A 14,924-nucleotide genomic window follows, 5' to 3' on the forward strand; every position below is an offset into this window, starting at 1 on the left:
TGGAAACCTACTGACTGCTGTACTTACCTACATGTCTCCAGCTTCCATCCAGGACACACCACATAATCCATTGTCTACAGCCAAGCTCTAAGATACAACCATATTTGCTCCAATCCCTCAAACAGAGACAAGCACCTACAAGATCTCTATCTTTAAGCATTCCTACAACTACAATACCCACCTACTGAAGTAAAAAACAGATTGACAGAGCCAGAAGAGTACCCAGAAGTCGCCTACTACAGGACAGGCCCAGCAAAGAAAATAACAGAACGCCACTAGCCATCACCTTCAGCCCCCAACTAAAACCTCTCCAGTGCATCATCAAAGATTTACAACCTATCCTGAAAAATGATCCCTCATTCTCACAGATCTTGGGAGACAGACCAGTCCTCGCTTACAGACAGCCCCCCAACCTGAAGCAAATATTCACCAGCAACCGCACACCACACAACAAAATCACTAACCCAGGAACCTATCCTTGCCACAAAGCCTGATACCAACTCTGTCCACATATTTATTCAAGTGACACCATCATAGGACCTAATCACAATAGCCATGCATCAGAGGCTCATTCACCTGCACATCTACCAATGTGATATATGCCATCATGTGCCAGCAATGCTCCTCTGCCATGTACATTGGCCAAACCAAACAGTCTCTATGCAAAGGAATAAATGGACACAAATCTGACATCAGGAATCATAACATTCAAAAACTGGTAGGAGAACACTTCAACCTCTTTGGCAACTCAGTAAAAGATTTAAGGGTGGCAATTTTGCAACAGAAAAGCTTCAAAAACAGACTCCAAGGACAGGTTTCATAGTAGCAGCCGTGTTAGTCTGTATTCGCAAAAAGAAAAGGAGTACTTGTGGCACCTTAGAGACTAACAAATTTATTTGAGCATAAGCTTTCGTGAGCTACAGCTCACTTCATCGGATGCATTTGGTGGAAAAAACAGAGGGGAGATTTATATACACACACAGAGAACATGAAACAATGGGTTTATCATACACACTGTAAGGAGAGTGATCACTTAAGATAAGCCATCACCAGCAGCGGGGGGGGGGAGGGGGGAGAAGGAGGAAAACCTTTCATGGTGACAAGCAAGGTAGGCTAATTCCAGCAGTTAACAAGAATATCTGAGGAACAGTGGGGGGTGGGGTGGGGGGGAGAAATAACATGGGGAAATAGTTTTACTTTGTGTAGGTTTCAGAGTAGCAGCCGTGTTAGTCTGTATTCGCAAAAAGAAAAGGAGTACTTGTGGCACCTTAGAGACTAACAAATTTATTAGAGCATAAGCTTTCGTGAGCTACAGCTCACTTCATCGGATGCATTTGGTGGAAAAAAAAGACTTTTTTCCACCAAATGCATCCGATGAAGTGAGCTGTAGCTCACGAAAGCTTATGCTCTAATAAATTTGTTAGTCTCTAAGGTGCCACAAGTACTCCTTTTCTTTTTACTTTGTGTAATGACTCATCCATTCCCAGTCTCTATTCAAGCCTAAGTTAATTGTATCCAGTTTGCAAATTAATTCCAATTCTGCTGAGCTTGAATTAATATGCAAACTAGATACCATTAACTTGGGTTTGAATAGAGAGTGGGAGTGGCTGGGTCATTACACATATTGAATCTATTTCCTTAAGTTAAGTATCCTCACACCTTCTTGTCAACTGTCTAAATGGGCCATCTTGATTATCACTACAATTTTTTTTCTCCTGCTGATAATAGCCCATCTTAACTAATTAACCTCTCACAGTTTGTATGGCAACTTCCAGCTTCTCTATATGTGTGTATTTATATATATATATATCTATATATATCTATCTTCTTACTATATGTTCTATTCTATGCATCCGATGAAGTGGGCTGTAGCCCACGAAAGCTTATGCTCTAATAAATTTGTTAGTCTCTAAACTGCCACAAGTACTCCTGTTCTTTTTTTAAAGAACAGAGAGAATACCATATGACTTATATAGCTAGCCAATAAAAGTGCAAATTATGAATGTATACAATGGGCTATTTAGAAAAGATCTGGAGACCAGGAATTATTTCCTGAAGAAATTAGTAAATAATTCTGAATCTTGAAAAAATCTGAGAATTGGAATGTAGACAATTCATTAAGAGAAAAAGATGTAAATTGTCTACACAGCTCAAAAGCAGGTGGTAAAATGGTTTTTATTTCCATGGGAAATTTTGAATTGTCATAAAAAATCAGAAAACTGAAAAATTGCAACTATACCACCACCTGTATAGACAGATATAAAAAAAGGCTGCATCTCAGACAAGATGCAACAGATGAACAAAAAGACAAATGGAGTAGGAGGGGGTTCAGTGAAAACAGAGCTTTGCGGAATAATAGTTTTATTTTGCTATTACCTAACTCCCAGATGTCAGGGAAGTTAGTTAGGGCCAGATCTTTAAAGGTGTCTAGATACTTAAGAATGCAGATAGGTGCCTAGTGGGACTTTCAGAAGCACCTAGAAACTCCCTAACTCCAATTGGAATAATTGAAATCAATGGGAGTTAGGCACCAGGTGCATTCAAAAATCCCACTTGGTGCCTATCTGCATCTTCAGGGAATTAAATACCTTTAAAATCTGGTCCTTAGCTCTGAGCCAAAGTCCACTGAAGCCAATGAAAAGACTCGCACTGATCTCAGTGGACTCAGGATCAGGTCCTTAAGCTTGTTTGGGCCTTGGGTACCTCATATATAAAATGTGGATAATAGTATCCACCTTCTTATAAAGCAATCTGAGATCTGCAGATGAAAAGATCCACACAGAAAGCCATCAACAAACCAAAGTGTGCTGACAGTTGCCATAGATATCCCCTCTACTAGAGCAAAGTGGTGCTATCCGTTTCCACTGAGCAGTAACTGTTGGCAGATGCTGATGTGTTAACGGTATCCACTGTACATAAGTGAAAAGATTACTCTGTTTTCATCTACTTCAGCTAGAAATTTAGTGAATGGTTTGTTAGATCACCAAGGCAAAACATCACCTTTCACACAGACGTGCAGATTGGCTGCATGTTATCATTTTACCAATCCAAATCTTCTCCAGTTTATGCATTTCTGCAAATACAAAGACCACTGTCATGTGCATCTCTAAACAAATGATAAAAGCAATCAGCATAATGTGAAAGGGCAGCTAAGATGTAAATGAAAGCATATATTTAGTTTTGGATCAATGGCTGTTCTTAATTGGATGGCTGATATAAACGATAAGCAGCTGTAGGAAGCCAAGCTCATGGGCATGTGTTTGTGATATTCCCAAATGATCAGAGACTGAAGTTCACTGACTAACTGAATTATTTTAGGGCTGTTCAGTACTTCTTAAGACACCGTGATCCTGTTCTTTCATCTTAAGTATTCATGTTCTAAAACAGTTGCTCATTTACATGTATTTATTGTAATTCAATCCTCCCCTAGCTCCCAGGGTAGGCCACAAAACGTTACTCATCTCTTTCTCCTGAGAAAAAATGCTAAAAATGTAAAGCAACTTCATATTGTCTGTCCCATTATGTGTGTGTTCATCAAAAGCCCTCTCGCTTCGTCTCAGATTAATTTTAGCAAAACTTGGCTTTTGTTTGCATTACTTAGCATTGGAGAGGGAGCTAAAACCACTTCAATCAGAGCCAGCCAAGGCCCAAATTCTGCCATCCTCACTGATGCCAAGGAATGGCTTGCTCTGTGAGCAGCTCTATTGATTTCAGAACAATTTATGAAGTAAGGACCCACTCAGCACAAGGTGGGAGAGCAGGACCTGGGCCTTAAAAAAGCTGACAAACCTGAAGTTTTGGAGCAGGGCCTGAAGTGTGAATTTGAGAATGCTTCAGTAAGGGTTCCTCTCTGGTCTATTTGCTTGCAACCCTCCTAGAGATATTACTACATCCCAAACCTTCTCCACTCCCCCAGTTTCTCTGTCACCATAATTCACTCTGTCACTCTAAATATCCCTTAGACCCAAACCACAGGTTCTTGACTCCTGTTTCTCCATCGCGCCACACATCCACACAATGTCCAGATCTTGCCTCTTCTTCCTACACAACCTTTCTAAGACCCTTTCTCTTGGTCAACACAACTTTCAGCCAGGACTCATCACCTCTCATCTTGACTATTTCCACAACTTCCTCCTATCTGTCCTCCCTTTAACCCCCATTGCCTCTCCCCCACCCTCAGCCTAGTCAAGTCAAAACACAGCTGCCAAGATCACATTCCTTGCCTGTTGTTCCTATCCTCATGCTTCAGAGTAGCAGCCGTGTTAGTCTGTATTCTCAAAAAGAAAAGGAGTACTTGTGGCACCTTAGAGACTAACAAATTTATTTGAGCATAAGCTTTCGTGAGCTACAGCTCACTTCATCGGATGCATTTGGTGGAAAATACAGAGGGGAGATTGATATACACACCTACATACATATATCAATCTCCCCTCTGTATTTTCCACCAAATGCATCTGATGAAGTGAGCTGTAGCTCACGAAAGCTTATCCTCATGCTGCATCACTGGCTTTCTTTCTACCACAACAGTTTCAAGACTCTTGTCCTGACCTCTAAGGTCCTTAATTCTGCTCCTCCATGTTTATCTGCTCTCACATCTTATCATGGCATGCCTTGTCTGCTCCACTCCACCAATGGTTGCTCCTTTGTCTTCTTCTCCCTCAAGTATCTCCATGCTTTCCTCCACACTGGTCCTTATACATGGAATGACCTCCCTGAATTTCCTTCATAACTCTCTTGATGATTCATCTCTGCCAAGATACCTATAGGAAATTTGCCATATGGAAATGGCTGGTAGTGGAGGAGAAGGGATTGCAATGTGTATTTAAAACGAAACAACACCAAATTTTTCTGTGATTCAGAACTAACAAATTATGCCTATTGCTGACCAAAGCAACTGAATAATCCTATCACTGTTACCCTTGTCCTCCCTTCTCTGTCTCTTCTATTGTTTATTCCATTCCTTGCATCTTTTTTTACATGAGATTGTGACCTCTTGAGGGCAGGGGCTGTAACGATCTTGGGGTTCATTAAATACCAAACCACTGAATGAGAAAGGAATAAAACTTCCATAAAACAAACTGGAGAGTTTCTGTAGTGAGCTGCTTCACACAGGCATGTGGTGTTCCGAACCCCCACCTCCAGAGCCCAGAGCACATCTCCAAATTCCCACACTCACAGCACAGTCCCTTATGAGGGAGTAACTCCAAATCACAATCTTTCATAAACATATCTCTCCCTCTTCCCTATTAAAGAAAAATGAAGTAATGTTATATGCATATATATAGAAACAGCTAATGTTTAATTTCCAGGTCTGATCTTCTCAGTATCAGTCTTTCATTAGAATCTGAGTTGTTCTCTTGTTCCTTGACAGTTTCTCTTTTTTGTGTTGATGATAAAGGATCAGTCAGAAGGGAAATGCCAGAGTCTACCTCAACAGTCAGTGTATTGGAACTTTTTGGAACTACTCATAGATCCCGTCCATTATGTTGAAATGTGTCCCCCGGGTCTGCCTGGACTACATAAGACCTTGGATACAGCTTTTCTTTAATTGTACCTCTTTGGCCCCAAGTATTAGAGGTGTGATTCCTCAGTCACACTCTAACACCTAGATTAAGAGAAGAGAGATCATGGACCCTTCAGCTTTCATTTCTGATATTCTTTAATCTTCCATATGGTTGCATTGTTATGAGATTTCAGAAGGTTATCAGTAATTGGTAAATTAGATCGGATCCTTTTTCCCATTAACAGCTGATCTGGAGAAAAAATATTCTCCAGGGGTATAATTCAGTAAACCAATAAAGCTTTATGCAAATAACCCTCACAGTCAAAAATCTTTTTCATAAAGTTTTTTACTTTCTGTATAGACCTTTCCAAAGTCCATTTGATTGGGGGTCATTTGGATCTGATGTTTGTGAAGAAAATCCCAATCTATGACAAATTGCCTAAAATCTGCACTGGAAAATTGTGGCCCAGTATCGCTAAAGACTTCATCTGGAATTCCATGTCTGGAGAAGATTCCCTTCATGCCACCTATCACTGACTTACTATTAGTACTGCACAGTGTGCACATTTCTGAACACACAGAATAATCATCTGTGGCTGTTAAATAATCCTTTGATCGCCAGGTAAATCAGTAAGTGCCAACCTTCTCATAAAGCCTTTGTGGAACTGGATGAGGTCTCAGTGGCTCTGATTGTTGGCATGGCTTATATTTCAAACATGAAAAACAGTTTCCTACCACATTAGCAATTTCATGATTGATCTGCAGCCAATACAGCACCTGTTGTGTGCGTTGTTTGCACTTCTCAATTCCTAAATGACCCTCATGGATCTTTGGTAGCTTTTCTTTTGGGGGCTCATTGGAATTACAACCTTACTGCCCTTGAAAATCACCCCAACTATCAGAGTAAGTTCATGTCTGCAGCATCCGATGAAGTGAGCTGTAGCTCACGAAAGCTTATGCTCTAATAAATTTGTTAGTCTCTAAGGTGCCACAAGTACTCCTTTTCTTTTTGCGAATAGTCTCTTATACTTGGTCAGAAATGGCTTATTTCTTCCAGAAATACTTTAATTATCACTTCTTTAAGGATTCCCAAAGATTAATCTTTCTCCATTTCCACTCTTATTTGTTGTAATTTTCTGTTAGCTCTACAATCAGATCTACATAGGCTTGCCTCTCTGTCGCCAAAGCCTTCTCTGATTTTGTGGGAGCCACTGCTCTGGAAAGTGCATCTGCATGGTCACAATCAGATCATACTTTTGCAGCTTTATCATCATTCTTTGAATCCTTAAGGTACAATCATTTAGAAGTTTGCTAAATAACACTTTCAGGGGCTTGTGGTCCATTTTAACTTCCACCATCTGTCCATAAATATACTGATTGAATCTTTCTCAGGCAAACACATATTCCTAAAAACTCCTTCTTGATCTGTGCATATCTGATTTCTGCCTCAGTCAGTGATTTGGATGTATGTGCCCCTGGTTGCCAACAGTCCTCAGGCTTCTGTAAAATCTCTGCACCTGACCCAGACTGTGAAGCATCTGCTGAGGGTTTAATAGGCCTTCCTGGTGCGTAGAACTTCAACACTGGTTCTTGTATCGGTTGCTGTTTCAAACCTTCCCATGATTCCTCCTTTTCTGTATCCCAACACTGTCCATTTTCATGGCACTGCTTCGGTAGATAGATTAGGTATACATTTTCCAAGATAGTTAATCATTCCTGGAGCACATGACTTATGAGGAGAGGCTGAGGGAACTGCAGTTATTTAGTCTGCAGAAGAGAAGAGTGAGGGGGGATTTGATAGCAGACTTCAACTACCTGAAGGGGGGTTCCAAAGAGGATGGATCTAGACTGTTCTCAGTGGTAGCAGATGACAGAACGAGGAGCAATGGTCTCAAGTTGCAGTGGGGGAGGTTTAGGTTGGATATTAGGAAAAAAATATTCACTAGGAGGGTGGTGAAGCACTGGAATGGGTTACCAAGGGAGGTGGTGGAATCTCCTTCCTTAGAAGTTTTTAAGATCAGGCTGGACAAAGCCCTGTCTGGGATGATTTAGTTGGGGATTGGTCCTGCTTTGAGCAGGGGGTTGGACTAGATGACCTCCTGAGGTCCCTTCCAACCCTGATATTCTATGATTCTATGATTCCCAGGAACCACTGGACATCTTTCTTTGACTGGGGATGTGGCATCATTTCAATGACTGAAATCTTCCTTCCAGATTTTACACTTTCATTGGAAATAATGTACCCCAAAAAAGTCAGTTCTGTAACCCCTAAAACACATTTCTTCCTATTTAGTTTGAGGTTTGCAGCTCTAGTTGTATCCAGGACATCTCAAAGTCTACGATCATGCTCCTATTTCATTGAGCCCCAGATGATGATGTCATCAATTGAGGTGTCAACACCATTAATATGTTCATAGATCATATTGTTCATAGATCATGTATTGTTTGGTGGTATGCTGCTGGTGCTGAAGTCATGCCGAAGGCTAAGTGTAAAAATCTGTATCTTCCAAATGGGGTATTAAATGTGCACAGCTTTGAACATTCTTCAGTTAATTTTAGCTGCCAAAACCCTGAGGATGCATCTGATTTACTGAAATATTGAGCATTTTCAAATAGAGTCATAATCTCTCTGGTTGATAGTTTGAAATGTTCTCTTTTTACAGCCTTGTTGAGGTCTTTGGGATCTAAATATATGCGTAGCTGGCCATTACTTTTCTCTGCTTGGGAGCTCACCCATTCTGTTGACTCCTCAGTTTTTTGTATTACTTCCATTGATTCCATTCTTGCAAGCTCAGCCTTCACTTGATCATGAAGTGCAAATGGCACCTTTCTACATGGATGGATAACTGGAGGGTCTATCCAGATTGTATGTTCATCCTGAAAGTAACCCAATCCTTGAAACATGGCAGGATATTCCCGAAAGAGTGCCCCATAGCCAGGTTCAGTATGATCTTGTAGCAAGAGCACCCATCTTACCAGATTGAGTTACTCATATGCAGTCAGGCCTAAAATCAGTGTCACCTTCTTTGGCACTACAATGAACAGAAGCCTATACATGGTGTTTTTATGGTTGATGCTAGCAATGCACCTCCCCTTCACTAGTATATTTGTTCCAGAATAACCACTTACTTTTATTTTTGTTGGTCCCAGTTTTGGTCCTATTTTCTGTCTCTCATAATATTGTTCAGATAAAGTGAGCTGTAGCTCACGAAAGCTTATGCTCTAATAAATTTGTTAGTCTCTAAGGTGCCACAAGTACTCCTTTTCTTTTTGCGAATACAGACTAACACGGCTGCTACTCTGAAATATTGACCTGAGCTCCTGTATCCAGTTTCAGTAGAACAATTGTTCCATTCATTGTCATAGGCAGTATCCAATCCCTCTCATCAGGCTTGCTAGATCTATGAAAAACTCCTCAACCAGATTGTCTTTTTAACTGAGTGCACTTGATTTTTCTCCATTTGGGATCTGCAGCATTTTGCTAAATTATTATTTCCCCCCACATTTATGACAGAGTTTCCAAAGGCAACACACTGTTTGGAGACATGTTGTGATCCACACCTTCCACATAACCATCTGTACCCAATCTTCCCCCAGCAGTGGTTTTCATCATAAGTGGCTCTACTTTCTGATTTGACCTATTCTGGTTATATTCTTTAGTGCTTAGACATGGATAACCTCTTCTGGTAAATTCAGCTCTTTAGCTTGTGCTTTCACAGTTTCTGCTGCCCTGCATGTTTGGAGAGATTCTTCTAAAGTTAAATCTTCATGGAGCTGTGTCTCTCTTAACACATTGTCTTTAATGCCACAAATGATTCTGCCTCTGACCAGAGATGCTGTCAATTCACCAATCACAGGTTTTACTGAGTTTCCTTAATTCTGTGATATATTGCTCCATGGTATCATAGGTTTTTTGCATGCATGAAAAAAAATGCGTCTCTCAAAGGTTTCGTTCCTTTTTAGCATGAAATGGTCCTCAAATGTAGTCACCATTTCATTTAACTTCATGCTTTCAACTTCTTTTAACTTAAAGGTTTTAGAAATATCCAATATTCCCTCCCCAACAACGTGTAAAAAGATAAATGATTTCACTTTATTATTTTTCCGCTGCCCCTATGGCTGCTAAATACAATTCAGATTTCTGTCTGAATTTTTTCTGCAACATTGCCTGACAATTGACAATTGTAGACTGGAAGGAAGTTGCAACACATACATTTGTGGTTTCTCCCCCACTCCACCCCCTTAGGCTAGTTAAGTTACTGTTGTCCTCTGCAAATATATGCAAAAGCCTCTGTGCCTGGTGCTCCACATGCTTCTCTGGTGCCTTCCTTTGTCTCTGCTTTCAGTTGCAAACACAGGGGTTAACTTCAGAATGACCGCCCTGGGCAGTGGGTAGGGGAGGCTGGGGAAGGCTGTGCCTCCTCAAACAGCCAGGCATGGCTCCGCCCACACTCCGCCCCCAGGGCCCCGCTTCAGCAGTGCCGCTGGGCTCCAGGGGCTGGGGCCACACCTCCCACCTTCCCGGGACTGGGGGGGCTGCGGCAGTGTCACGCGCTCTCCCTCCCAGTGCTCTGGGGCCGGGGGGGCCTGCAGTTGCACTGGATGCTCTCCCTCGCAGCACTCTGGGGCTGGGGGCACTGTGGGCACTTGCCAGCCTGGGGCGGGGACTGGCAGCCGTCGCTGGGGGGCTCTGGGTTCTGGGGTGCACGGAAGGGGCAGGGCCTCAGCTGGAAGGGGTGGGGCTGGGGGCTAGTCTCCTCTAGCCAGTGGTTCATGCACTGCCTGTGATGACTGCAGTTTCCTTCTCATTCAGTGCTTGTGACACCATGTAACAATCTTGGGTTTCATTAAATAACAAACCAGTGACTGAGGAAGGTATACAACTTTAATAAAACAAACTGGACAGCTTCTCTGGTGAACTGCTGCACACAGCCAGGCGGTGTTCCCACACCCTGCCTCCAGAGCACATCTCCAAATTCCCACACTCACAGCACAGTTCCTTCTGAGACAGCGTCTCCAAATCACAATATTTAATAAAAGTATCTCTACAGGGACCATATCTTCCTGGGTGTTGGCCTGGTTGGGGCCTTTGAATGTCACTGCAATATAAACAAACTGGAGCTGAGTGCAAAATGCAATCTCTTTCCTCCATGGAAGATGTAGTCCAGCCAGGGAGCTAGGCTCATAGGGAAGAATGGGGGCATGAGAGACCTGGAATTACAATTCCCTAAGGCACCGTGGTGTTGCAGACAGAGGCAGATATTAAATTCAACCCAAAATGAAATGTTTAGATTTTCTAGATGGAAAATTCTAGCAAAAGTGATCTTCTCCCATGACAAATTTCAATTTAGACACATCCCCATTTTCAGACGGGAAAAATGTCTTTGAAATTTTCTGAGCAGTCCTAACAATAACTAATTGTGTACTATCCATGCACACACATACTTCACACAGCAGAAAGTACAAGGGGAAATTTCAAGTAATGTCATGGCAGGAAGCCTCAATATATTTTTCTTTCCAAATCTGCTTGACACATTCCAGCTAAGATTGTACCGGAGGCTATATATTTGGGACCCGAGTCTCCACTGATGTAAATTGGTCCAGTCAATAAAGTTATACAAGCTTCCAGCAGCAGACAATCTGACCCAAACTTTCAAAGAGGTTAACAGTGGCGCAAAATATGAATTCTTTCGTTGGTCGCATTGTAAGTTTGGTTCAGAGGCTATCCAGCTATTTTTGTAATTTAAAACAGTTTCTGGCTACATACGAGCTGGAAAATGACACAATGTGTGCTAACCATGTCTAACTGAAATGGGAAAAAATTCAAACTCTCACATTGCATTCAGAACAGTTTATTTTGCTTGCATAACCTAACAGCAGAAGGGATGGTATTTCCCCAAAATGTTATAACTAGGAAATGAAGTATATCAAAATGAATCCAGTGCATTACACCACCCATGGTTGTGATAGCTTATCATTACTAGGAACATGAATATTTGGCAACTGATTTGCCATAGCTTGAGAGGGAGAAGTGTATAACATGTACAGAGATACTGTGATTACAGGGCATGCATACTGTAAAATCTGTATCAGTAACATAGCTCTGTGCAACCCATGCTAACACATTGTGGGTCTTTGTCTCCCTCTCATGTCTACACCATGTATAGTTGTTTGAGGCTGCTGCTGCCTTTGAGCTAAAGAGCTGGTTCATTAGTTCAGATCATAGATGCTTATGCCTTTTAGAGGCAGAAGTCCAGAACTGAATTCTAACAGATGGCCCTGGCTGGGGTGAAAGTATATTTGGTGGTATCATTCTAGGGTGGGATTTTGAAAAGCACTTAAAGGAAATGAGATGCCCGATTCACCTTTGAATTGGGTACGTAACTCCAGTAGGCACTTTTGAGAATCCCTCCCCTACTGCTCATTCCCTCTGCAAGTCATCAGCAGTCTCATGGGATTCCACTGAGAAGTTAAAGTAGGAAGCAATAATGTCTAACATTGTGGGTTACTATCCAACATTCTGGCTAGGTCAAGGAGGAAGAGTCTGGTTTAATCAAATTAGGGACATCCTTTTTAAACAGTTTTGATGAGAAAAAAAATAATTTCCATTTTTATCATGTCAATAACCATAGGGGGGAAACAATGTAGAAATACCTGACTGACTGAGCTATTTTTCATCTACACAATAACTTCCTGCTAATTCCAGCTACACATGCATTTTCTTCTGATCATATGGTATTGAAAATGACTTGAAAGAAAACACCCACCATACCCCCTCCTTTCCCTGCCTGGTTTGGTGAATGAGGTCATTAAAAAGAAACATGAAAAACTTTCAAACAAGCCCTGAATTTTTATGCTGTGATGACACTATCAGAGCAGCTTGAGCATATATAAAATCTATTAAAGAAGTGAGTGTGCTTATTAAATCTTCCATAGGATTTTCCCCCTAGTCATTATAATTGAAGAGACTTCAATATAACACTTACATGCCAAGAATCACAGATGATCTAGTATAATGTAGCCTAATAAATTCTTTTTAATATAGGCAGTTTGTGGCAAAGTTACACTCAGTCTCTGCAGAGGTGTCTCTCGTCACTGACAGAGCATTTGCTGAAGTGGAGTGTGGTATATGCATCCAATGCTAGTCACGCAGCACCTGTTTGGAGGAGATACTTCCAAACCCACTCAAACAAATGCCTCTCTAGAGGAACAGCACAAGTAGTTGGAATGTTACTGACATAGGCATGTAAAGCATCTGTCTCTAAATTATATTAGACACACTGAAAAATCATTCCCTTCTAGGGCCCAGATCATACACTCACAAGATTTTCCAAAATGAATAATGATTTTGGATGCAGTTTCAAGGGACCTGATTTTCAGAGGATTAGTTCTCATCAGGGACCATGTTTTTTTTTCTGTTTGTACAGAGCCTAGCACAATGGGACCCTTCTCCATAACTGGCGCTCCTTGATGTTACTGCAATATAATAATAACAATACTCAGCCCTTTCTGAAAAATCACATCCCTTTGAAGCGTCCCAAGTTTAGCAGCAAAAACAAAAAATGGAGACATCCAAAGTCACTCAGCACTTTGGAAAATCTCGGTCTGAATGCAGGATCTGGGCCTTAGAAAGGAGTTCTGTGTATGTGCATATATGTGTATGCAATATAATTAGATGCAGTGGTTCTCAAACTTTTGTACTGATGACACCTTTCACACAGCAAGCCTCTGAGTGTGACCCCGCCCCCCATACATTAAAAAAATGGTTTTATGTATTTAAGACCATTATAAATGCTGGATGCAAAGTCGGTTTTGGGGTGGAGGCTGACAGCTCATGACCACCCCCATGTAATAACCTCATGACTCCCTGAGGAGTCCTGACCCCCAGTTTGGTGAACCCCGATCTAGAGGCTGTGCTCTGCTTTACTGCCCATGTGTCAGTGATGTTCCATATATTTATCTTGGGCTGGAGGCGTGTCTTTAACCTCAAAGAAACAAGAACTGGGTCCTGGAAGAATGTGAAGGCCCCCACCTCCTCTCCCACATATTACTTCCACTCCCCAGGGGTCTCCAACCCTATAACTTATTACACACAGCTTGTTCAGAGTAACAGAGGCAGAATAAATTGCAGTATACAATAAATGCTTTCTTTCTGAATCAGTAATTAGTGACAAAAAATAATCCACATTGAGTGCATTATTGCAGGGCACAAGGGTATAGTTAATGTAATGTGAACTTTAAGCTGTAATTTGTTTCATAAAGGAAAAAAAAACACATTATCTCCAGTGAAGTTTTGCTAGCTATACAATGGCTTTAGCATTGCCGTTGTTCGCTCAGCTGCCACATGAGTCACTGACATTTCTTGACTTCAAGAAGTTTCCGTCATTAAAAGATGAAAAACAATCATTGTGTAGGGAGAAGAAAAGGAGTGAAAGGTGGGCTTGTTTAGTTAATTTTCAAAAGCTAAATTAAAACTGAGCCTTTCTGAAAGGGCAGCATTCTCTTGGCCCACACCGTCTTTGTGCTGAGAAAGTTTGATCAATTCGCCTTATAGCTCATAGGTCTTTCACTGAATCCCTCTACCCACTTCTGAAATGGAAGAAATTGCAAGCTCAGAGAATAATGAGAAGTGGAACTTGTTAAATTCCATGGGCCTACAGCCTTCTTTGGTGAATTGTCTGACCTTTTGCTTCAAATTGGTTTATTAAAGGTCAATACAAACAATGTAGAAGTTGGTTTTGTTTGTAAACCAACAAAGCAGGAACTGTCTCTCACCTTGTGTTTCTATAGTAACCCGAACAATGAGGCCCTGCTCTTGGCTGGGATCTCTGGGTAGTGCTGTTTACAACTAGTAATCAGATCTTGGCCAGAGCTACCAGGCTTGGATGCAGGTCTGAACTCTCCCTATGTCACTGTTATTTATATTCAGTAGTACCAACAGGGCAGAGTATGCTTTCCAGCACAGACAGTCATGAGTACTATCTACAGAGGCATTTGGCACCAGGTCTCAAGTTGCAGTGCAGGAGGTCTCAATTGGATATTAGGAAACACTATTTCATTAGGAGGGTGGTGAAGCATTGCAATGGGTTACCTAGGGAGGTGGTGGAATCTTCATCCTTAGAGGTTTTTAAGGCCTGGCTTGACAAAGCCCTGGCTGGGATGATTTAGTTGGGGTTGGTCCTGCTTTGAGCAGGAGATTGGACTCGATGACCTCCTGAGGTCTCTTCCAAACCTAATCTTCTGATTCTATGAGTCAGGTGCTTTGTTCAGGTTCATCCATCTCTATCTCGGAGTCACATTGCTTCTTTGGAAATACACAAGTGTTCAGCATCCCAGTTTGCACTCTTTTCCTCTTGAGTAAGCTTTGAACTTCTTTCCTCCTTTGCTATTTCTCCTTCTCATGTTGATAAATGGCCAGCAC

Source organism: Dermochelys coriacea, chromosome 4, assembly GCF_009764565.3.
Source record: "Dermochelys coriacea isolate rDerCor1 chromosome 4, rDerCor1.pri.v4, whole genome shotgun sequence".
NCBI classification, from domain to species: domain Eukaryota; kingdom Metazoa; phylum Chordata; order Testudines; family Dermochelyidae; genus Dermochelys; species Dermochelys coriacea.